Source organism: Lithobates pipiens, unplaced genomic scaffold, assembly GCF_037356315.1.
Source record: "Lithobates pipiens isolate NorthernLeopardFrog02 unplaced genomic scaffold, aLitPip1_a1.2 Scaffold_66, whole genome shotgun sequence".
NCBI lineage: Eukaryota > Metazoa > Chordata > Amphibia > Anura > Ranidae > Lithobates > Lithobates pipiens.
In genome coordinates, this window is record NW_027507888.1 from 1899021 (window position 1) to 1924915 (window position 25895).

Genomic DNA, 25895 nt, shown 5'->3' on the forward strand with positions numbered 1-25895 from the left:
CATTTTTCCAGAAAAACTTGTTTCTTTGATCAATTCATTAGAGACATCTCTTTTACTGCGATTTCTGAGGTGAAAGTCAGTATGGTTGGTGTGTATTTCGCTTTTACCACATATGAGTTTTAAGGCACCTAAGTCGTCAGGATGAAAGATACAGTTAGTTATTATCCACACTGGGACAAAGATCAGAAGTAGAAACATCCAGAAGGCAAAAGGCCTTCCCAGAAGTCTGTGGTGAAATGAGTGACATCACTGTCCTTTATGTCTGTGCTTGTCTTTTGAGGACTTAAAACACCTGCTTCACCTCTTTTCAGCCTTTCTTGAATTCCTGGGCTTAGATCAACCTTCTTTACTCTGCTGGCATGGATCCAAGTAGGACTTTCCTCTGTAAGGATGGCGGTCCTGGTGATGGCTACCACTTTGGTCACTGGTCCGAATGGAACCTCTTGCGGCTTTCGACCTTTCTGAAGCCTCTGGACCACAACTTGATCACCGACCTGGAACGGGTGGGTTGGTACCTGTGAAGAAGAAGGAGAGGTGTGAGCAACTCTTCTTTCAACAATATCAAGAGTTTCAATCAGTTTTTTTACATATTCCTCCTGTATTTGTTCCAAATCACCTTTCTCTACCATCAAGGGATGATTAGCCCACGGTGTGGGGAATGGCCTACCCATGAGTACCTCGAAGGGGGAATAACCCGTCACACTGTGAGGGGTCATTCTGATTTCAGCTAATACAGCTGGGAGAACTTTTTTCCACTTGCCAAAATTCCCCCCGTAGCTTTCCTTCTCTTGTCTTTAATTGTTCTATTCATTCTCTCTACAATTCCTGAACTCTGTGGATGGTAGGGGAGGTGAAATTTCCAGTCTATTTTTAGTACTTTTACAAGATCTTGGCAGATTTTAGCTGTGAAAGCTGGGCCATTGTCTGAATTTATTTGCAATGGACACCCCCATCTAGGAATAATTTCCTGTGTGAGGATCTTCACTACAGTTTGTGCGTTTTCATTGTTGGTGACAAAAATTTCGAGCCAGCGTGACATCATGATCACTATGACCAAAAGGTATTGTTGTTTCTTTCCTTCTTTGGGCATATGTGTAAAGTCTATCTGTAAATGGGTAAACGGTGTTGTTGGGTACTCAAGATGTTCATGCTTTGATTTCTTTGGGTTTGTTGGATTGTTCCTAATGCAAGTGACACATCTCCTTACAAAAGCTTTGACTAGATTAGGTAATCCTGCAATGAAAAAATCTGCATCTAGAAGTTCACATGTGGCCTGCCATCCCTTGTGACCCAGTCCATGGTATTGTGCAATGAACAGGGGGGCGCTAGCAACAGGAATACACGGCTTCCCCTCTTTGCAGATTAATCCTGTTTTAGGATCCTTTTGTACCATCCCATCACAGTTCCATTGCGCAATATCATCAGGGGTGGCAAAAGCCTGTAGTTCCGTGAGCCAATGTGTCTCTTTCAGGGAACATGGCTGAGGTGTTAGCATGGGCATTTGAACTGTTTGTGCAGTAGGAATTGGTACTGAAAGCATATCTGCTCTAGGTGAAGTGTCCTGATGTATTGATTGTGTACAGTCATGAGGTGGTGGTAAGTCATCCTGTTCTCCTTTAAGACCTAATAAGGCATTCAAAATTGGAGCTGGGCCAGAGTTTATGTTTGAACTTTTAATTTTCAGGTTTGGATTGGACAGGAGGATGACTTCATACCCACTCAATCTTTGTGCTGACATATGCTGAGTATGTAAAGTTTTGAGGAGTGTGGTAACGTTGTGTGAGGTGTGTAAAGTAGTGTTATGGCCCAAGGTAAATGGTGCTGCCAACTCTGCAACCATAGAACAAGAAGCCAACGCTTCAAGCTTCAACGAGACAAGCAGGCATGCCTTGCACCTGTACTGGAACCACCTTTGAGAAAAAAGCTACAGGGCGCAGTCTCCCACCATGTTCCTGGGCCAGTACTCCTGCCATGTTTCTGCAATTTTCCCTAGCAAACAAGTGAAACATTTTGCTAAAATCAGGGAGGCCGAGGCTCGGGCTGGTAACCATTGCACTTTTCAACATGGTAAAAGCATTTAACATTTCATCAGACCATTTTACAATGTCAGACATTTCAGAGAGTGTTGCTTGTCTCAATATATTGTCATAGAAAGAACAGTCAGGTATCCATTGGCGGCAGTAACCAATCATTCCAAGAAAGGTTAGCAGGTCTTTCTTGGTAAGTGGGCGGGGCAGACCCACTATAGCAACAGTTCTTTTGTGACTGACTTTCCTAACTCCCGGAGACAGCACAAACCCTAGGTACTCAACCTCCTGTTTACACCATTGTAATTTTTTCTTAGACACTTTGTGACCACACGTATGTAACCATTTCAATAAGGATAGGCTATCAGCTCGGCAGTCCTCTGAAGAACTACAAATCAAAAGATCATCAACATATTGCAACAGTACAGAACCATGAGGGGCAGTCCAAGGCCTGATTGTGGTTTGGAGTACTATAGAATAGACCACAGGTGAGTCTATATATCCCTGGGGCATTCTACACCAGGTAAACTGGCGATTGTGTTGGTCAATCGACACAGTAAAAGCAAAGAGTGGCCTTGTCTCCTTGTCTACAAGGACAGAGAAAAAAGCATTCTTTAAATCAATTACAGTAAAACATTTGGCTGTTGCTGGAATGGAGGACAGTAGAGATGGAACATCAGGTACAATGGGTGCTATTGGGACTATGAGGTCATTTATGGCCCTCAAGTCCTGTACAAATCTGAAGGAGCCATCCGGCTTCTTTACAGGGTTAACAGGTGTGTTGTATGGAGAAATAATTTCCTCCAGGATTCCATCCTGCAGAAACTTCTTCACCATTGGCACTATGCCATCCATCTTTTCTTTAGAAAGTGGATACTGTTTATGATAGATAGGAAATGCACCTTCTTTGAGAGTGGCCTTGTATGGTGTGCATGAAACAAGTCCTACATCCAGATCTGATGTAGACCAGACCTGGGGGTCTAAATCCTCAAAATCTTCTTCACTATTTTGTTGTGACAGCATCAATAAACCTGGTTTGCATGCTACTATAGTGATTTTATCTGAGGAAATGTCTAGACCTCCTTCTGAGTTGGTTCTAATTGTGATTCCTAGTGGCCCAAACAAGTCTCTTCCCAACAAATTTACAGGACACCTTGGTATTATCCTGAAAGAATGTGTGCATATGGTGTACCCTTCATCATCTTCTATTGGTAGGGGTGGAGTCCTATATGTTTTTGTCAGTATCCCATTAATTCCCAAAGAGGGTTCCGCTGGTTCCCATTTGCCTCTGAAATGATCTTCACAAATAGTACTCCTAGTGGCCCCGCTATCAACGAGATAGGGGAGGAGTCTCCCATTTATTGAAATAGCAACCATTGGACTGTCAGTGAAATCACCTGAGACGATCACACCTTCCCGGGGGGCGTGGCATGGTGATGGCAGTGTTGGAGTAGTGAGATCTGAGCGGAGCACTCCGGTATCCCCTCCAGCGTTCACAACTCAAAGGCAGCTATTTTCGGCTATTCCCGTAGCATTTCCGCAGTATTACTGGTGTGACCGAGGCTGATACAGGCTAAATTCAGGTCAGTGCAAGCTAATGCAGCCAAGCTTGTAACCGGAGAAGGCGAGGGTGAGACAGAGGAGCGGAGAAGCAGCCGAGAGGTGAAAGAGGAAGTGGGGGCGGAGGTGGGGGATGGCGCACAGCGGCGTGTGTAGTGAGTGGAGTATGTGAAGCTACACGGAATGTGATGTTGGAATGTAATGTCGGATTGGCAGCTGAAGACCGGTAATTTATTGAAAAGCTACTGAAAAGCTACTGAAAGTTATCTATTAACCAGGAAGGTGTATATCATCCTATATCTCATCCCATCCGCCCCATCCCGTTTGTCCACCCTTCCCTTCTCTTACCTCCTATCCTCTGGCCCTTCGATAGATCTTATCTGGATCATTCGCAGCATGTAGTCTGTAAAACGCTTCACCCCTGCTGTACTAACCCCCGATGTGAATAAGACTGTTGTAAATGGATATTGCAAGGAAAATGAAGTGAAGTGGGGGTGTGTACAGGGAAATGAAAGTGAAAGCGGTGGTGGAAGTAAAAGTATAAAAGAGACGCTGCGGATTGCCTGTAGGTGAAGCTGGGACTGTATTAATCTATTGATCACCAATAATCACCAATAATCACCAATAATAATAATTATATATATATTATAATAATATTTGTATCCAGCCCTCCTGCTGGGGGATGCGTGTCGCAAGGAAAAAGAGAGAGGTAAAAGCTGCACAAAAGGATTCGTATGCACAAAAGGACTTTACTCAGCAGGAGATTAAAAGCTTCTTCCCGCAAACCAGAGCGGTTACAGCTCGGGCGTCTATGCTTGAAACTAGGGAGACGGCTGGCATCGAGATCCCGAGGGCGGCACCCAGGATGAGTCTTCCGTTAACCCCAAACATAGTACAGGTACAAGAGAATGTGGAAGGAGGGATGGAGGTAGGTCAGGGTGCGTTGGACCCGTTCACAGAAGATATGGACTTTAGGTCAGTAATACAGGCTTTACCAACTCGTCAAGAGATAGAGGCCTTGAGAACAATTATGCAGGCACTCCCAACCCGCTTAGAAATGGAGGCCTTGGTATCCCGTTTGGAAGAGGGACACAGAAGGGAAATGCAGTTAGTACGGTCCGAGGTACAAGCCCTGACAGATAGGGTAAACGTGGACACATCTGCGGTTAATAGCCTGGAGGAGAGGGTATCTAAATTGGAAACAGAGCAGATAGCTCAGGCATCTTTAATACAATTAAAATTGGAGGCTGCTGAAGATCGGAGCAGGAGGAATAACCTCAGATTTAGAGGTATCCCAGAAAATATTCAGGAGGATCAACTATATGGAACTGTGGTTAACATATGTCAAAAATTAGGGATTAGCACTGCTCCAAAAGAAATTGAATTTGACAGGCTCCACAGAGCCCCAGGCCCACGTTCGATAGACCCGTCCAGACCTAGAGACGTAATTGGACACCTACACAGATATGCACACAAGGAGATGATTAGTCGGAAAGCATGGGAAATAGGCCCGTTACTATATGAAGGAGCCAAGATCAGTATTTTACCGGACTTATCACGTGCCACCCTACAGAGAAGGGCTCAATTGCGCCCACTATTGGAGAAGATAAAGTTATCAGGGGGCACTTACCGATGGGGGTATCCAATATCCCTGACGGTTAGAAGGGGGTCAGCCTCCTTCCTGCTTATGTCTCCAAAGGATTTACCGGCCCTATTTTCTTTTTTGGGTACTGATTGCTGTGAGGTGCAGGACTGGCTTCAGCCAATAAAGAAAAGACAGCTGAAAGAGGGAGCCTCAAGGACAGTGGGTGAAACCACCTTACTGGGAAGTAAAGAAGCTAAATCACAACAAATAGTGGAAGTAGGCTCCCTGCCCAGGGACATTGTGTTATAAGGGAATTGGGATATGTATGTATTATTCATCAACCCCCCTCCCCCCCTCTCCCTGAGTATAGGGCTTTGGCAAGTATGAATTAAGGATAAATGTATGCATTTTTCATAATATATATATATATGATGCTATGATATAAAACAATATATATGTGATTTTCCCTCACTCCCTCACTCCCCCCTCTTCTCCCCCCCCCCTTTTTTTTTTTTCTTTTTTTTTTTTTACATACCATTTCCTGCCTCCCCAGAGCCCTTCCCTCCCCCCCTTTTTTTTTTTTCTTTCTCTTAACTTAAAAGCGTATTACTTGAGATGTTAGGTCCATGTGGGTAACATAACGAGGGATTATTTGAATAGTTAATATTTAAATGTTCCCTCCTTTTCTTTTTCTTTTTATTTTATTTTTTTTATTTTTTTGGGAGTAATGGAATAGATTTAAATATATAAATACACATACACATCGATTTAAAAGTATATTAGATTATTTTAAGGGTTAAATATAAATTAGTTGGGGGGGGGGTACTATGAAGGAATAAACTGAGGTTCACAAATATTATAAATAGGTGCACTGTTCTCACTTGGAGGTGGATAGATCATACACTTAGGGAGTAGACCATGTGGGTTGGTCTTGGGGATAAGTAGTTAGGGGGTAGGGGGATAAAGGGTAAGGGAGAGTAGTAGAGCGTGGAGGTGGGGCAATATGGCATAGGCCAGAAATATGTTGCAACACATACACACTTAGGGGTGAAGGGTCAGGTTCTAAGTTAAGAGGTTGTAATAAATCTACGAGATTCTAAGATGTTAGAAGTAAGGTGTTATATCTCACATTTATGGTCACTTTTGGTGTGTGGTTTGGACGTTGAGGGAAATGAGGGATTTCCCCATTTCCCCCTTCTTATTTATTTATTTATTTAGTTATTTATTTAGTTATTTATCTTCTTTCTGTTATGTCCCCACAGAAGGGGGGGACCTGCAATGAGTAATATGCATGATACAAGGAATATAAGTGTGCTGTTTTGGTTATAGTTTATATAGGAGATGGGGTGGGGGAGGGGGAGGGGGAGGGATGTTTTTTTTTTTTTTTTTCTCCTCTCCCCAAGGTATGATATAGTTATTGGTTTTGGCTGGGACATTATAGGTTTACTTGAAAGGGAAATGTAGGGTGGGGATGCGGGAGACCAGGTTATTGTGTGTTACGTGTTATTAAAGGGGTGGGGAGGGAATGTGGGATTAATTGAAAATAAATTATAGTTGCTGTCTTTATGGATGCTAATATAAAGAGTTTCTCTGGAGGGGAAGTAGTGCTCCACCAACCCTGCACTTGCTAGCCACTGCCCCCATATCCAACGCCTACGGGTAATTGTGTACCCCTAGATAGGTGTTGTTTTGTTTTCCCCCCCCTTTTTTTTTTTTTTATCTACCCTTAGTGCTGCCCCCATCTTGGAGAAGATGGAGGGATTATGTGTCACATCACTGAACGCTAGAGGACTTAATATTCCTGAAAAACGTAAAATGCTATTAAATGATTTAAAACGTCTCAAAACTGATATTGGCATGGTGCAAGAAACACATTTGAAGGAAGGAAAACTTCCCTATCTCCAAAGTAGACATTTTCCAAATGTATATCATGCCTTTAATCAACAGGCTAAAACCAAGGGAGTTGCTATTTTAATTTCTAACCGTATTATGTGGTCTCTGTTGGATAGATGTCAAGACCCAGGGGGAAGATATTTATTCCTTAAAGGGTCTATAGGAAATGTTAAGGTGACTCTTGCAACAATTTATCTCCCAAATGTACATCAAGATAGTTTTTTGAACAAAGTTCTATCCAAATTAATGGTATTTAGGGAGGGAATATTGATCATAGGGGGGGACTTTAATGTCCCACTAGATCCTAAGTTAGACACCTCTAATGGGACATCCTCTGTCTCTGGGAGAATTAGGAAAAATATCCTTCGGAAATTAGATGAATCCCAACTGGTTGACGCATGGAGGGCCTTTCATGCAGAAGAGAGGGATTTTACATATTTCTCGAACCCCCATCAACGATATTCACGAACCGATTTCTTTTTATTGCCACAGCAAATTCTCTCGTTAGTACAGGACACTCAGATAGGTAATATAACCTGGTCCGATCACGCACCAGTTATAATTAAGATCTTTTTGAAGGGTGCTACCCATAAGACACAATGGAACTGGCGGTTAAATGAAAGCCTGCTGCAGTACCCTGAAATACGAGAAGATGTGGTTAAAGAAATCGACTCATATTTCCAAATTAATGACAATGGAGAAATTGATGTAGGGGTAGTCTGGGAAGCCCATAAGGCAGTAATTAGAGGAATTTTAATAAAACATGGATCCCGAATAAAGAGAGCCAGAGAAGAACAGACGGGTCACTTATTGGAAAGGATAAGGGAAATAGAGTTACAACATAAGATGACAATGGGGACGGAAATGCGAATAGAATTAGCACATTTAAGAAGACAACTCTCTGACCTCTTGCGGTATAAGGCAATGGCGGCACTACAGCAAGGGAAGAGGTTAATATATGATTCGGGAGATAAATGTGGCAGGCTGTTGGCCAGAAAACTAAAAAAACAACAACTTCATTCATATATACCTTATATTAAAACAAAAGGAGGTCTAAAATCCTCAATACCGAAGGATATTGTAGAGGAATTTAGAAAATATTATACTTCATTATATAATCTCCCGGTGCCTTCCCAGTCTTCTTCATCACTAGAAGAATATCTTGAATCCTCACATTTAACGAGACTGTCGTCTCCGACACGAAGAAAACTTGAGTTACCAATAACAATAGAGGAGGTATCTACAGTGATGAAGATGATGCGGCATGGGAAGGCACCTGGCCCAGATGGATTCTCTCTGCAATACTTTAAAAGTTTTTTCCCATTACTAGCTCCTTATATGGTCAAGACATTTAATGCATTAGGACAATTTGCTTTACCCCCCGTAGAAGCATTGAGAGCACATATTGTACTGATCCCAAAGGAAGGAAAAGATCCATCAGTTTGCAGTAGTTACCGTCCAATATCATTACTGAATACGGATTACAAAATATTCACAAAGATACTCGCGGCTCGCCTAGAACCATTTATGACGCAGCTGGTTCATTGGGACCAAGAGGGATTTGTCCCCACACGGGAAGCTAGAGATAGCACTATTAAAGTTTTGAATTTAGTTCAATATGTAAATCAGAGGAAGTTGCCGAGTATCTTTGTGAATACAGATGCAGAGAAGGCTTTTGATTGGGTTAGCTGGCCCTTTATGCTAGGAGTACTAAAACAGATCGGCCTGGGGGATCGAATGCTGGACTGGATAGCAGGAATATATTCAACGCCACAAGCCTTGGTGAAGGCTAATGGAATAAATTCAGAAAATTTTTTAATATCCAATGGGACGCGCCAGGGCTGCCCTTTGTCTCCTATTTTGTTTGCGCTGACATTGGAGCCTTTATTAAATAGAATTCGACAGAACCCAGATATTAAAGGTATCCCCTTGGGGGATCAGGAATATAAACTCTCAGCCTACGCGGATGATCTTTTATTTTCACTTTCCAGTCCACAAATATCGCTCCCTAATTTATTAAGGGAGGTGGAGTGTTATGGTGCTCTGTCGAACTTTAAAATAAACTATAGCAAGTCGGAGGCAATGGGGGTATCCCTGGAGCGTTCCACCCAAAGAAACTTGGAGAATAATTTTAAATTTAAATGGACAACGACGGCTTTGAATTATTTAGGGCTACAGATTCCACCCAATTTAATAGATGTATATGCCCTAAATTTTCCACCCTTACTAAGGGAAGTTAGCATATTGTTAGATGAATGGAATAAAGCCTCACATTCCTGGTTCGGGAGATGTAACATTTTGAAAATGAATATAGTGCCAAAATTTCTCTATTTGTTCCAGGCGTTACCTATCTCGATTCCACCCGCCTTCTTTAGTAAAACTCGAATAGCGTTTGCAAAGTTTATATGGGCAAGTAAACGGCCAAGAATTAATAGGAATTTGTTAACGCTATCTAAAGAGGTGGGTGGTATAGCGGCTCCTGATTTATATAAATATTATCAAGCTACCCAGTTAGGTAGAGTTATTGACTGGTGCCGCCATAGAGATAGTAAAAGATGGATTACCTTGGAACAACATATCAGCTCTATCCCCTTAGATAGAGCTATATGGTGCTATGCAGCGTTACCTTCTATATTAAAAGTACATCCCTTAATAGGACCTACCCTTCGTATGGGTGCTAAATTTACTCGGATCCCCAAATTTTCATCACCAGAAACCCCCCTGTTTCCTATTCTAGGGAACCCAAATTTCCCTCCTGGTTTGGAATCAGGAATATTTGGGAAATTAAAAAAGAAAGGATGTTTCCAGGCTTCACACTTTCTGAGGTTTGGTAAGTGGCCATCAATAGAAATATTAACGCGACTAGGAGGACAATACGAATTGCCCTTCTGGCAGGCGTTACAAGTTAAACACTTTCTTGAAACATTGGGACCCACCGAAGGGTATGGTCGACCCCTTACTAAGTTTGAGAAGTACTGTGGGGAGAGTGAACCTCTCTCCCATATTATCTCTAAGATATATGCGTTACTAACAGCACCTCCTGAGGATTTTGGTATAGCGAGTCTAGATAAGTGGGAAAGGGACCTCGAACAAACTTTTACACCATCCCAACGGCAGAAAATAATACATTTAACTTTTAAATCATCTAGATGTACTAAGATACAGGAATTAAATTACAAAGTACTAATGCGTTGGTATTACACCCCGTCTCGAATGAATAAATTATCTTCAGAAATGTCGGATAGGTGTTGGAGGGGGTGTAGGGAGAGAGGCACCATAGCCCATATTTTCTGGTTTTGTCCAGTAATTAGACAGTTTTGGCAAGAAGTTCAGAGAATCTCTCAATTATTTACTGACTACCAGATTCCGGAAGACCCAGCTTTTTTCTTACTACAATGCTCACAAATTCCTTTAGAGAGATACAAGAACTCAATGCTATGCCATTTGGTGAATGCAGCTAAAAGCTGCATCACCATATGTTGGAAAGAATCAGGGACACCCCGAATCTCTAATTGGTTAAATAAAGTAAGAAGAATTGGGATCATGGAAAAATTGATCCCTATGCCTTTGGAGGAAAGGGAATGTCTACTGCAAGTCTGGGCTCCATGGGAGTCATTTTTACAATCAGAGGAAGGGAAAGGGCTAATTGGAGAGGAACTAGAGGAATAGCTAGTAAGTGATGTGGCACAGGTCCCTCTGTCGGCAGGGGCAACATATTTTTATTTGTTCCATTTGGGATTCCCTGGGGTTTTTTTTTTTTTTCCCCTCTCTCTCTCCTCGGTTCTATAAGTCCCTCACGGGATCTAAGGCCTTGGAGCAGAGGGTTGTTGAGGAGAATCGTTTTTGTAATATTGTTAGTTGTTTAGAAGGGGAAAAAAAGAGGAAAAGAAAAAGGAAAATTCGCAGGAATGCAATGTGTATCATTGGTTAAATTAATACGTTTTTGTTTTGTAAATTGATTTGATAAGTTGATCTATGTAATTATTATTTATTTATTTATTTTTTGGTGATCTTTGTCATGTATTCCTGCAGAGAAATAAAGTATTATAAAAAAAAAGAAATCACCTGAGACAAAAGGAAAAGCTGGGACCATTCAGTAATCATTTGTTTGACTGGGACCACTAAATGGGGTTTAAGATTACTCAGGAAAGTCTGGATCAATAATGGATCCAAAATTGTCAGAATACCCAAACCGGCTTTCTGTCCATCCTGCCATATGATCCATCTAAGGGTTAACTAGGTATTGCTCCGTACATTGAATTTTCCTATGAAAACAAAACAATTTATCATGCTTGACTGCCACCTAGCGGTGCAGACAATCAGACAACGGTGTGAATGAGACAATTAGACAATACCTCAACTTAGATTCCTTTAACAAAAAATATGGTACGGTCCGTGATACTTTTTTGTACTAATACAGCTACAATCACTTCAAGACTGTAACAGAATAAATTTGGAACAAGTTCAAGAGTATTTCAGATACAATAAACACACAATTTTGCTCATGGAGCTGCTGTTTTGTTTCAGACAAATTTAAATCACCTATGAAATTAACTTTGCAATGTACATGAATCTGTTTACCTTTTCCAAAATAGCTTTACCCAAATTGTAACTTTATAACCTCCGGGAATACTACTCACCAAGTATGCCTTTTGGTTCTGGAAACAAAATAGCAGTCCACATATACACACTCAGCGCAATTCTTTCAGCGTTATACTTTTAAAGCAAAAGCAATTATACAATCATACACAAAGTTTACACAATACATTGATCATCAGTCACCAGTTCTGTCCCAAACAGAACTAAAACTCTAGAGTACTCTGTAAATTTTTCTAAGGTCCCCAAAACCTATTCTTCTAAGATCGCCAAGATCTTTACAAGTGTCCCCAAAACACTATATGACCCCCAAGGTCATGACCGGTCAACTTATGTATACTTATGAGAGGTTCTATAACCCAACAGCAATCTCTGTGGGATGGAAGCCAAGTCACACACCTGACACCCGGACTCCGGCAAGTCAATTTCACTCAATAAGAATAGAATTCACTTACCGAGCGTTAAAAGTAGCTTTCCACGTCCGTTAAGGGTAAATAAACATCCATCCCGGGACAAGCGCCCAGTTCTGAAAGGGTTAATCCTGTGTCTAGGGTGGTCCCTTCAACCTCTCAGACCTTAGATCCAATGTATTGTATAAATTCAGATATATCTGGAATCAATTCTCGAAGGACAAATAAAACCACACACACACCATGGCGTCCTTCAAGAACTAATTGTATTGAGTTATTACAAAGCGATTGATATAGTAAATTTCACGTCATACAGAATAAGACATGCGCAGTAGACAACAAGACGATTACAGCTGGTCAAGACAAAACGCTATTGTTCTTTGTTCTAAGCTAGCTGAATTAATATAAGAAAAAGATACATAATTCCTTCTGTAGCTAAAAGAATGCTGAGAAACAGTGTGAAGGTTATAGATAAGTGTGTGAGAACACATGAGTTAGAAGAATCTCATGTTGAGACAGTTATCTGAGAAGTTAAAGGGGTGTTCAAACTGTACATATTGTAAAATGGAAGTTTGTGAATATTAAGATGGCTGACAGAAACAAGATGGATGCTTAACATAACCTTTCACAAACCTGCTTAGCATCCGAGATCAGAGGAGATTGGGCACATTCAGGGTGATGAGGCCGAAGGCGATTTTGCTGACCACTCTCAACCCTCTTGACAAACGCCAAGATGGTCACCTCGGCAAACAAGAAGAAAAATAAAACAGTTCGTCGACGCCAACACCAAAAAAAAGTTATGGCACCTGGTACTCCCAAGCAGTCTCCAACCCAGGTACTAACCAGGCCCGACCCTGCTTATCATCCAAAATCAGACAGAGATTGGGCGCATTCAGGGTGATGAGGCCTTAGGGGTTCTTCATTATCTGTCTCAACCCTCTTGACAAAGGCCAAGATGGTCACCTTGGCAAACAAGCAGAAAAAGAAAACAGGTCGTCGACGCCAACAACATATTAAAAAAAGCCTACAGCACCTGTTATTCCCTGACGGTCTCCCATCCAGGTACTAACCAGGCCCGACACTGCTTAGCTTCCGAAATCAAACGAAACAGAGCGCATTCAGGGTGATGTGGCTGTAAGCAATCTTGCTGTCCACTCTCAACCCTCTTGACAAACGTCAAGATGATCACCTCGGCAAACAAGCCGAAAAATTAAATCTGGTCGTCTACACAAACAACATATTACAAAAAAGCCTATGGCACCTGTTATTCCCAGGTGGTCTCCCATCCAGGTACTAACCAAGCCCGACCCTGCTTTGCATCCGAGATCAGACAAGATCAAGAGCATTCAGGGTGATGTGGCTGTAGGCGACCTTGCTGGTCACTCTCAACCCTCTTGACAAACACCAAGATGGTCACTTCAGCAAATTAGTAGAAAAATATAACAGGTTGTCGACGCCAACAACATAATAAAAAAAAAGCCTACGGCACCTGGTATTCCCAAGCTGTCTCCCATCCAGGTACTAACCAGGCCCGACACTGCTTAGCATTCGAGATCAGACGAGATAAGATAAGATTGGGAGCATTCAGGGTGATGTAGCTGTAGGCGATCTTGCTGGCCACTCTCAACCCTCTTGACAAACGTCAAGATGATCACCTCGGCAAACAAGCAGAAAAATAAAACAGGTCGTCTACACCAACAACATATAAAAAAAAAGCCTACAGCACCTGGTATTCCCAGGAGGTCTCCCATCCAGGCACCTAAGCAGGCCCGACCCTGCTTAGCATTCAAGATCAGACGAGATTGTGCGCATTCAGGGTGATATGGCCTTTGGCGATCTTGCTGGTCACTCTCAACCCTCTTGACAAACGCTAAGATATTCACCTCGGCAAACAAGCAGAAAAATAAAACTTTGTCGACGCCAACAACATATTAAAAAAAAACTATGGCACCTGTTATTACCAGGCGGTTTCCCATCCAAGTACTAATCAGGCCTGACCCTGCTTAGCATCCGAGATCAGACGAGATAAGACAAGATCGGGAACATTCAGGGTGATGTGGCCGTAGGCGATCTTGCTGGCCACTCAATCCTCAATCCTCTTGACAAACGCCAAGATCGTCACCTCGGCAAACAAGCAGAAAAATAAAACAGGTTGTCAACGCCAACAACATATTAAAAAGAAGCCTATGGCACATGGTATATCCAAGGCCTGATCCTGCTTAGCATCCGAGAACAGACGAGATCGGGCACATGCAGGGTGATGTGACCAAAAGTGATCTTGCTGGCCACTCTCAACCCTCTTGACAAATGCAAAGATGGTCACCTCTGCAAACAAGCAGAAAAACAAGACATCGTCGACGCCAACAACATATTAAAAAAAAATCTATGGAACCTAGTATTCCGAGGCGGTCTCCCATCCAGGTACTAACCAGGCCCGACCCTGCTTAGCATCTGATATCATATGTTATCAGGCTCATTCAGGGTGATGTGGCCGTAGGGGAACTTGCTGGCCACTCTCAACCCTCTTGACAAACGCCAAGATGGTCACCTCGGCAAACAAGCAGAAAAATTAAACAGGTCGTCGATACCAACAACATATTAAAAAAAGCCTACGGAACCAGGTATTTCCAGGCAGTCTCCCATCCAGGTACTAACCAGTCCTGACCCTGCTTAGCATCCGAGATCAGGCGCATTCAGAGTGATGTAGCAGTAGGCCATCTTGGTGGCAACTCTCAACCCTTTTGACAAACGCCAAGATGGTCACCTCGGCAAACAAGCAGAAAAATAAAGCAGGTTGTCGACGTCAACAACATATTAAAAAAAAGCCTACGGCACCTGATATTCCCAGGCGGGCACCCATTCAGGTACTAACAAGGCCCGACCCTGCTTAGCATCCGAGATCAGACGAGATTGGGCGCATGCAGGGTGATGTGGCCTTAGGCAAACTTGCTGGTCACTCTAAACCCTCTTGACAAACGCCAAGATGGTCACCTCGGTAAACAAGCAGAAAAATAAAACAGGTCGTTGACGCCAACAACATATTAAACAAAAAGCCTACGGCACCTGGTATTCCCAAGTGGTCTCCCATCAAGGTACTAACCAGTAGGGATGGCCGAACTGTTCACCCAGCGGTCGTGTCGCGGCGAATTTCGGCTGTTCGCGGTCCACCCGTTCGGCCGACTATTGCCGCTGTTCGCCCGGCGGACTTACGTGTTTACTGTGTAAAAGAACTTTGACCTATGATGACACATCCATCATGGGGTACAGGACAGCCAATTGAGACATTACAGCACATGGACATGTTATGACTGATTTCTGATTGGGACTCTAAAACAAAGTTAATACTGCAGCTGCAGGAACAGATTCACAGGACTCAATCACTGTGTTTAAAATGTCCGTTCAGTGTCAAAATTTATTATTACATGTTATTTTATACATAGATAAGAAAGGGGTGGTGTGAGATGTTATTAAAAACTAACAAATAGAAATATGTTATTAAGAGCTAAACAAATAGAAATATATTATTAAAAGCTAGCGAATAGAACAATTGCAAAAGTAAAACAGTGAGAAGGGAGGGGGGAGTAGAGAGTGTTTAGTAGGAGAGGTTTCTGTGTGTTAGGTGAAGGTTACAGAACACTAAAGCAAAGGAGGACAAAATGGAGTCTCTTGTGCTTAAATGAACAGTACAGTGAATGTCCATGTCATTTCCCTCCTTTTGTTTATTTGACACCATTCTTCTCCGCGTTACATTCAGCCGATTGCTGGTAACTCCTGTTACATTGGCGCAGAGAGACGGCGTCCTGTTCAGCTCTCTCCTAACTTTCTCACAATAATGGGTTCATCAGGGCTGGTGGACCATTTGTCGGTACAGCGGGTAGTCACACGGAGGCACAGCCTGATGAGGAAGTAAATGACAAATATGAGAAATAGGAACATCGCAATGTAAGCGCCTAGTTTCTGTAACCATGTTGCTATACCATATAAAAAGTCACCAAAACCTCCTAAAGCCTTAAAGGGGTTCCATCCATCTTTAGCAATATCTCTGGCCTTATTCTGTAGTTCTCTTATCTTAGCAAGATGTCCTTTTATAATGTCCTCATTATCAGAAATGTATATACAACAGTCGGTGCGAAATAACTTACACATCCCACCTTGAGCTGCAGTGAGAAAATTCAGCGTTAATCTGTGCTCTAATACTACTTTTTTAATCTGAGCCATTTCTTCACTTAATAAACCTATATCAGTGGTAGTAAGGTTAATAATCTCATCTACAATTCTAGTGTAATTATTTATTCTTTTCATTGCTTCAATTCCCCATCCTGTCCAGGAAGGGAACCATGACCATGCCATGTCGCCTTCAGTGAACAGCTCTCTTTTGAACACTAAAGGGTATTCTGGACTTTGATCTGCTCGCACTGTATCTTTGTGAACAGCCAAAGCAGGTGCTAACTTCCCAATATAACATGTACCTGTAACATTAGCAGGAAGCCAGGCGTAAGCTTTATTTCCACATATATAATATAACCCTCTACGTATGGACGGTATGCCTGCGCCTAAGAAACTGGAAGCAATAACATGGAATCTCAGGTAACCGATATTTTCACATATTGGGAACTGTGAACAATTTGTACTATAAAGGGTTCTATTTAGTTCTGGATCTGGGATATAGTAATATTGACCATGGTTTCCTCCATAAACTGTAATCTTTGCCCTGGTGCAATCTGAATTGCCCAACCGTGTACATTTAGTGTTAAACGGGCATGTAATGTTTAAACAAATCTGTGGAGTGTCTATCTGTTTCGAAACCATCAAAGTTACTGATCTGTGCTCATTAGCTGTGGAGACGATGTATGAGCCATTTATTCTGGTCCTGTTTAGATCAGTGAATTTGAGAGGCATTGCTATCATGGGTATTGTTCCTGTTTGGGGATGTAAGTGAGAACACACCCAGCAGTCACTAGCGTTGCTATGGGTTGCATACAATTTTAACATTTGTATGAAAGGGTTATGTTTCCATGTCTCAGTTCTCACAAACAACAAAAAGAAAAAGAACAACATCATCATTTTTTCAAAGGATATCATCACTTCAGGATTTTCTTGCAGTGACTGGCGTGAATCCAGGAGGGCTTTCCTTCCAACTTGACTGCGGAACCGGTTGTCAAAAGCACCAAATGTGGTCCGTCAAATTTTGGTTCTAGCGGCTTTCTGACGTGTCGCTTGACCACCACCCAGTCACCTGGTTGGATTCTGTGAATACCTGAAACAGAATCTGGGTCGGGGATAGATTTATAAACACCTTCATGTATTTTATTCAAAGTTCTTTGCAAAATCTGAACATATTCTAACAGACTAGAGTGAGAAGCCTGCAACTGTTGGGGAAAATATAGCCCTGTTTTGGGTGGCCCTCCAAATAAAATCTCATAGGGGGACAGCCCATGTGGTTGTTTAGGGGTAGTTCGTACAGAATATAGGGCTAATGGCAAAGCTTCCACCCATCCTTTTCCTGTATCTGCTTTAATTTTTGCACATCTGTTTTTCAAAATTCCATTAAGTCTCTCAACTTTGCCACTACTTTGTGGATGATAAGGTGTATGGAAAGCTTGCTGTATGTGAAGGGCTCCCATTACCTCTTTCATTACTTCCCCAGTAAAATGGGTTCCTCTGTCACTCTCAATAGTTTCAGGAACTCCATATCTACAAACTACTTCATTCAAAATTTTCTTTGCTGTTGTTTTTGCATTTGCTTTGGCTACCGGCCAGCACTCTGGCCAGCTTGAAAACATGTCAATACAAACTAAAGCGAACTCATAGGTGCCTATTCTGGGCATCTGAATGTAGTCTATTTGAATTCTTTGGAAAGGGAAATCTGGCCTAGGAGAATGCTTTTGGGGAACATGGACAGGCCTCCCTGCATTGTACAGAGCACAAGTGAGACATGAAGCACAAAACCTGGCTGCAAATGCACTAAATCCAGGTGCTATCCAATAGCAGTCAGTAAGTGCCACCATCGCGCCCTTAGCAAGATGACTGACGCCATGTGCCAGTTGTGCTAAAACTGGGTACAAACTCCTGGGTAGACACCACCTGTTGTCAGCGCTCCACAGGCCCTGCTGATTTTGGGTAGCATTACATTTGTTCCACTTATCCTTCTCTTCATCAGGGGCCTGGTTCTGCAACTGAATTAGAGTTTCTACATCCCACTGCTCTTGATGAGGGGAATCTGTCCCCGTTACCTGGGCGACCCCTACAGTGGGTGTGACTCCCAATGCCATAAGGGCAGCATCCTTTGCCGCTTGGTCCGCTAAAGCGTTTCCTCTGGCTGTCATGTCATTTCCCCTTGCATGCCCTTTTACCTTCAAGATGGCAACTTCTGCTGGTTTCTGAAAGGCCTCAAATAGCCGCTCTATGAGTTTTGCATGTCTCACTGGCTTCCCTGCACTAGTCAGGAAATTCCATGCTTTCCAAATAGGCCCAAAATCGTGAGCGATTCCAAACGCATATCTGCTGTCAGTGTAAATGTTTCCCTTTTGATTCTCTAGGAGATGACATGCTTTGACTACAGCACACAACTCCGCTTCCTGTGCTGACATCTGGGGTGCCAATGCCTCCTGGTGTAAAATGGTGTCTGTAGTAGTTACAGCAAAACCTGTGTGTGGCTGACCATCATCGGTGTAAAATCTGGAACCATCTACAAATAAGTGTGTGTCACAATCTGATAAAGGCTCATCTTTTGCTGGTGTGACAGAGGCCCTTTCTACCTCCATCAGAGCCATACAATCATGAGAAAAACTCTCTGATTAGTGATGGACGAACTTCCGACGGGACGTTTCGCGAACGCGAAACGCGAACGGACACAAACGTTCGCGAAAACGACCGTTCGCCGCGGGCTCCATTGACTTCAATGGGAGGCGAATTTCGCAAACCTTTAGGTCGAATTTGCGGCCACGGGGTAATTATTAGGGGGTAGCACGTAGTCCCACCACCTGGACAATAGCATAATACATGTATGAGGTGAATTTGGGATCGATAACTACAAGCATTTTTTTTTTATTTGGGAAATTGTTCTGACAATTCAGGACTATGGAGCTAATGAAGGCAATGGAGGAGAGGGAAGGTCAGGGACCAGGGTAGGCAAACAAGAGGGTGCAGGAGATACAGAGCACTGACAGCAGCACCGTAATACAGAGCACTGACATCAGCACCGTGACATACAGCGCTGACAGCAGCTCCGTGACATACAGCGCTGACAGCAGCTCCGTGACATACAGCGCTGACAGCAGCTCCGTGACATACAGCGCTGACAGCAGCTCCGTGACATACAGCGCTGACAGCAGCTCCGTGACATACAGCGCTGACAGCAGCACCGTGACATACAGCGCTGACAGCAGCTCCGTGACATACAGCGCTGACAGCAGCTCCGTGACATACAGCGCTGACAGCAGCTCCGTGACATACAGCACTGACAGCAGCTCCGTGACATACAGCGCTGACAGCAGCTCCGTGACATACAGCGCTGACAGCAGCACCGTGACATACAGCGCTGACAGCAGCTCCGTGACATACAGCGCTGACAGCAGCTCCGTGACATACAGCGCTGACAGCAGCTCCGTGACATACAGCACTGACAGCAGCTCCGTGACATACAGCGCTGACAGCAGCTCCGTGACATACAGCGCTGACAGCAGCACCGTGACATACAGCGCTGACAGCAGCTCCGTGACATACAGCGCTGACAGCAGCTCCGTGACATACAGCGCTGACAGCAGCTCCGTGACATACAGCGCTGACAGCAGCTCCGTGACATACAGCGCTGACAGCAGCTCCGTGACATACAGCGCTGACAGCAGCTCCGTGACATACAGCGCTGACAGCAGCTCCGTGACATACAGCGCTGACAGCAGCTCCGTGACATACAGCGCTGACAGCAGCACCGTAAGCAGCCCCAGGAGGAAGTCAGCACAGCACAGGGATGGTGTGATCCCCTCATAATAAGAACCCCCAGGAGGAAGTCAGCACAGCACAGGGATGGTGGGAGCCCCTCATAATAAGAACACCCAGGAGGAAGTCAGCACAGCACAGGGATGGTGGGAACCCCTCATAATAAGCAGCCCCAGTAGAAATATGACACCGCTCAACCTCTTCAAAGAGGAGGGTAGGGGCATATAGTACGGTGTGCTTTTTTGGGTCAGGGAAGTGAGCCAAATGAATTAAGAAGGTCTGTGTGCTTGATTCCAAAAATTGTTTATAGACATATACATGGTCTACTGATCACATGTGTTGAATTCCTCCGAGATCCATGCCTCATTCATTTTTAGAAATGTGAGGTAGTTAACACTGTCGTGAGCTAGGCGAGTACGCTTATCGGTCACAATCCCCCCTGCTGCGCTGAACGTCCTTTCGGACAGGACACTGGATGAGGGGCAAGCCAACAGTTCGATTGCAAATTGGGCAAGCTCTGGCCAGAGGTCAAGCCTGCCCACCCAGTAGTCTAGGGGTTCATCACTCCTCAGAGCGTCCACATCGGCCGTTAACCCAATGTAGTCGGACACCTGACGGTCTAGGCGTTCCCTGATGCTGGATCCGGATGACACCTGTCGATGGGTCGGCTGAAAGAATGACCTCATATCCGAAGTCACCAACACATCTTCAAACCGGCCTCTTCTTGCAGGCGCTGTTGGATTGGTACCCGCAAATCCTTCTCTGGGAGTGGGAATTGCTCCTCTGCCAGCGCACGCAAAAGCAGAATGCAGCATTTCTCGAAGCAAGGCCTGGAAGTGCTGCATTCTGACAGCCCTCTGCGACGGCGGTAACATTTCCGCCATTTTGTGTTTGTACCGGGGATCTAAGTACGTTGCCACCCAGTACTGGTCCTTGACCCTCATGCTTTTTATACGGGGGTCCCTATTAAAACACTGGAGCATGAAGGCCCCCATTTGCACTCAAGCGGAAGGTATGTGGTGGTGGTGGTGTTGTTGGTGGTAGTGTCTTTGGGGGTGCACATAGCAGAGAGTGAAGAAGAGGGTGCAGATCGAGAGGATGAGGAGGGTGCAGAAGAATAAGGCTGAGTGAGCCACTCAACCAAGTCTGGTGCGTCCTTTAAAGTAATTGAACGCACCTTCTGCAACTTCCCACTTTGGCTCAAGGCTGTTGCTCCTGCCCTACCCCTACCACCCCTGCGGAAGGGCCTGCCTCTTCCTCTGCCTGTCATTTTTTAAATCACCCTGTGACAAAACTCTTAGTCCCTATACCGCTGAAGGACTGCTGCAGTATAGGGCAGCGGTCAGCAGTAGTGCACGTCAACCCTATGTATTGTGGACCGATAGCGGTCCTTACAGAACAGCAGACTGTACTGCACTCAGGCCTATGTACCGTAGCACCCTATACCAAGTTACCAGTCCTTATAAAAACTTTTGTGGACCAAGCAGGTTGTGTGTTAGTGTTTAGCAGACTGTGCGTCAGTCCCTATACCGCTGAAGGACTGCTGCAGTATAGGGCAGCGGTCAGCAGTAGTGCACGGCAACCCTATGTATTGTGGACCGATAGCGGTCCTTACAGAACAGCAGACTGTACTGCACTCAGGCCTATGTACCGTAGCACCCTATACCAAGTTACCAGTCCTTATAAGAACTTTTGTGGACCAAGCAGGTTGTGTGTTAGTGATTAGCAGACTGTACGTCAGTCCCTATACCAATGAAGGACTGCTGCAGTATAGGGCAGCGGTCAGCAGTAGTGCACGGCAACCCTATGTATTGTGGACCGATAGCGGTCCTTACAGAACAGCAGACTGTACTGCACTCAGGCCTATGTACCGTAGCACCCTATACCAAGTTACCAGTCCTTATAAGAACTTTTGTGGACCAAGCAGGTTGTGTGTTAGTGATTAGCAGACTGTACGTCAGTCCCTATACCAATGAAGGACTGCTGCAGTATAGGGCAGCGGTCAGCAGTAGTGCACGGCAACCCTATGTATTGTGGACCGATAGCGGTCCTTACAGAACAGCAGACTGTACTGCACTCAGGCCTATGTACCGTAGCACCCTATACCAAGTTACCAGTCCTTATAAGAACTTTTGTGGACCAAGCAGGTTGTGTATTAGTGTTTAGCAGACTGTGCGTCAGTCCCTATACCGCTGAAGGACTGCTGCAGTATAGGGCAGCGGTCAGCAGTAGTGCACGGCAACCCTATGTATTGTGGACCGATAGCAGTCCTTACAGAACAGCAGACTGTACTGCACTCAGGCCTATGTACCGTAGCACCCTATACCAAGTTACCAGTCCTTATAAGAACTTTTGTGGACCAAGCAGGTTGTGTGTTAGTGTTTAGCAGACTGTGCGTCAGTCCCTATACCGCTGAAGGACTGCTGCAGTATAGGGCAGCGGTCAGCAGTAGTGCACGTCAACCCTATGTATTGTGGACCGATAGCGGTCCTTACAGAACAGCAGACTGTAACGCACTCAGGCCTATGTACCGTAGCACCCTATACCAAGTTACCAGTCCTTATAAGAACTTTTGTGGACCAAGCAGGTTGTGTATTAGTGTTTAGCAGACTGTGCGTCAGTCCCTATACCGCTGAAGGACTGCTGCAGTATAGGGCAGCGGTCAGCAGTAGTGCACGGCAACCCTATGTATTGTGGACCGATAGCGGTCCTTACAGAACAGCAGACTGTACCGCACCCAAGCCTATGTACCGTAGCACCCTAGACAGACCAAGTTACCAGTCCTGATAAAGAGCTTTGTGGAACAAGTGAGTTGTGAATGATTAGCAGACTGCAGCAGAAGGGCAGCAGTCAAGTATAATATTCTTTCTATATTTGGAAGAAAGAATATTATACGTGTACAAGCCTATTACCGTACCACTGATACCAGTCCTGAAAAGAACCTTTGTGGAACTAATAGTAACAGCAAGTCTTTAAAATTATCCTCACTGCCTGACACACTGCTTCCTGCCTGTCCCTATACAAATTGGCAAAAAAGAGTAGGCTGGAACGATTAGCTGGAACAGCTCTTTTGTGGACCTGATAGTAACAGCTAATGATGATGATGATGATGATGATGAAGAAAGACTAATCTGGCTGAGCTGTCCCTAAAATAGCAGCATACAGCGCTCTGTCCCTTTATCTAAACTGACAAAAGAAACTCAGGCTGCTGACCTAACACCTATACCAGTCCTGAAAAGAACTTTTGTGTACCAAATAGCTAGCGTTTTCTCTGTCCCTACTCCACACAGGATCCTTTCCCTACAGTGACAGAAGAAAGAATGTAAAATGGCCACCGGATCGGGTGTATTTATAGGTTAGGGGGAATGTCCAAGTGTCCATGAGCTGTCATGTCTCAATTGGTTGTCCTGTAACACATGATAAACGTGTCACGAAAGGTTAAAGTTCTTGTATACATTAAACACGTAAGTCCGCCGGGGCGAACGACGGAAAAAGGCGTTCGAACCCGCGGACGGCGAAAGTCGGAAATTCGCCGCGAAACGACCGCCGGGCGAAACGTTCGTCCATCACTATCTCTGATTCTACATCAGTACCATTTGTTGCATCTTCCTCATCAATTATAGGAAGAAGAGTAGCCGGATTTAAAGTAACACACCGTTTGATTGTTAAATTCGATGGAGCAAAAAGAGCAGACTGGTACTTGTCAAATCTACTGGCAGACACATGTCTGGTATTTACTTGATTCATGATTTCCTGTACTGCATGTGGCACATACAGGATCAGAGCAGAATCTAGTACAAGCTCAGTTACTTTGTCTAGCAGCAAAATGCAGGCTGCTATGGCTCGCATACAACTGGGGGAGCCTTTAATGACAGGGTCTAATGAGGCTGATACATACATCACAGGCCTCTGTTTGTCTCCATGTAGCTGGGTGAGTACACCTGCAGCAAATCCATTGACTTCATGACAGAACAACGAGAAAGTCTTATTATAGTCAGGAAGTCCAATGGCGGGAGCTTCAGACAAAATTTTAATAAGCTCCTTCATCTGCAATTCATTTTCCCATGTGAGGTCGAAAGGGTTTCTAGTGGTAGCCTCATATAGAGGAGCCATAAGTTCTGATGCATTTGGAATCCAGTCCCTACAATATCCCACTAACCCCAGGAAGGCACGTAGTTGCCGTACATTTCTTGGCTTTTCAAATTTTTGTAGAGTTTTAACTCTATCTGGGGTTAGGTGACGGATTCCATGTGAAATGCAGTGACCCAGGAAGATCACTTTCTCTTGGCAGTATTGTAGCTTATCTTTGCTAACTTTGTTGTTACTGTTATAGAGAAACATGAGAAGGCTTACGGTTTCTCTGCTACAAATGTCTTTTGTATCAGAACAAATAAGCAAATCGTCTATGTACTGAAGCAAGACTGTGTTTGGGTGTGAGGGGGACCATTGGTCCAATACCTGCTTTAACGCAGTATTATATTCAGAGGGGCTACTCACACAGCCTTGGGGCAATCTTGTCCATGCTAATTTTTGGGCGTCATTGGTAAAAGAAAAGATATGCCAGCAATCTGGGTGCAGAGGCACCGAAAAGAAAGCATTTGCAAGATCAATCACTGTAAAGCAGGTGCTGGAGGCAGGTATTCCACTTAGTAAAGTGTGGGGATTGGGCACAATCGGGGTATCTGCCTCAATTATTTTGTTAATGGCTCTCAAATCATGCACCATGCGGTATGTCACCTGCCCACCCTTCTTGTCTGGCTTCTTTGCAATTGGGAACAGGGGTGTATTGACTTGGGACTTAATTGGTACAACAACCCCTGCTGCTTTCAGCTGAGTGATTTGATCCTTTATCCCCTCAATCTGAGCAATACTCAGTGGGTACTGTTTAATCTGTGGGAGATGGGCTCCTGGTTTAATTTTTATCATGACTGGGGTGCAATCCAGCAGACCTACATCATATTTGCTGGTGGCCCATAATTCAGCAGGAATCACTTTCAATTCTGGTGGAAATGGCGGAGTGGAGTCTTGAATTAAAAATACTCCACACGCAGTATTTAAAACTTCTCCTGACAGACTACTGACCACTTGGACTCCTGTAGGAGTGTAGTCTATGTTTGCTAAAATTTGATTCAAAATGTCAGCTCCCAAAAGATTGGTAGGAACTGTGTCTGAAACTAACACTTTAGTGACAATTTCTGTTTGCTGTCCTAGCCTGAGTTTAAGTGGCTTGGACTCAACCAAATCAGTAGAGGTCCCGGTTAGGCCAACACCAGAGATAACATTTGTAGATAATAATCCTGGAGGTAAGTCCTCTATATTAAAAACACTTCGGCTTGCACCAGTATCTATTAAACAGGTTAATTCTGTTTCTCCTCCAGGATAGGGGAGTTCTCGTAAAAATACTTTTACTCTGGCCTCGGGACCATTGTCTCCCCTATTTAACATGATTGATACTGGCATGCCATTTTCCTATGCCTGATCCACTGCTTTTGGCAGAGAACTGGGATCAGCATGAGGTGCCTCTGAGCTCTTTTCCAGTCTACGGTCAGGAAGATGGCAGTATTTGGCTATGTGTCCTTCCCCATCACAATTGTAGCATATGATTGGTCCCCGATTGCCACGATTTCTGACATTGCCTTTACCTCTTCCTCTACCTCTCTGCTTCCCCACATACATAACCTTGGGTTTGCTGTCTTTTTGGTTAATCCTGTTTTCTATGGATAACAGGATAGGCAGGACGTCTCGAATAGACATATTGCCTGCCTCAGGCCTTGCTGTGAACAACTTTTCTTTCAACTGGGGTATTAAACCATCAAGAAACCTTTGTTTCACCAGTTGTGTAGATGGACTTGCAGTTTCTCCCGCCTTCTCTTCCTCTATTTTAAT

At 44.1% G+C, this 25895-nt stretch overlaps 4 pseudogenes; all 4 read right to left on the reverse strand.

The window, feature by feature from the left end:
* Nucleotides 1-13092: 13092 nt before the first annotated feature.
* Nucleotides 13093-13211, reverse strand: LOC143959000 (5S ribosomal RNA; annotated as a pseudogene).
* Nucleotides 13212-13320: 109 nt separating this feature from the next.
* On the reverse strand, nucleotides 13321-13439 carry LOC143959088 (5S ribosomal RNA; annotated as a pseudogene).
* A 346-nt stretch (nucleotides 13440-13785) lies between these two features.
* LOC143959097 (5S ribosomal RNA) lies at nucleotides 13786-13905 on the reverse strand (annotated as a pseudogene).
* Nucleotides 13906-14894: 989 nt separating this feature from the next.
* LOC143959084 (5S ribosomal RNA) lies at nucleotides 14895-15013 on the reverse strand (annotated as a pseudogene).
* Nucleotides 15014-25895: the final 10882 nt, after the last annotated feature.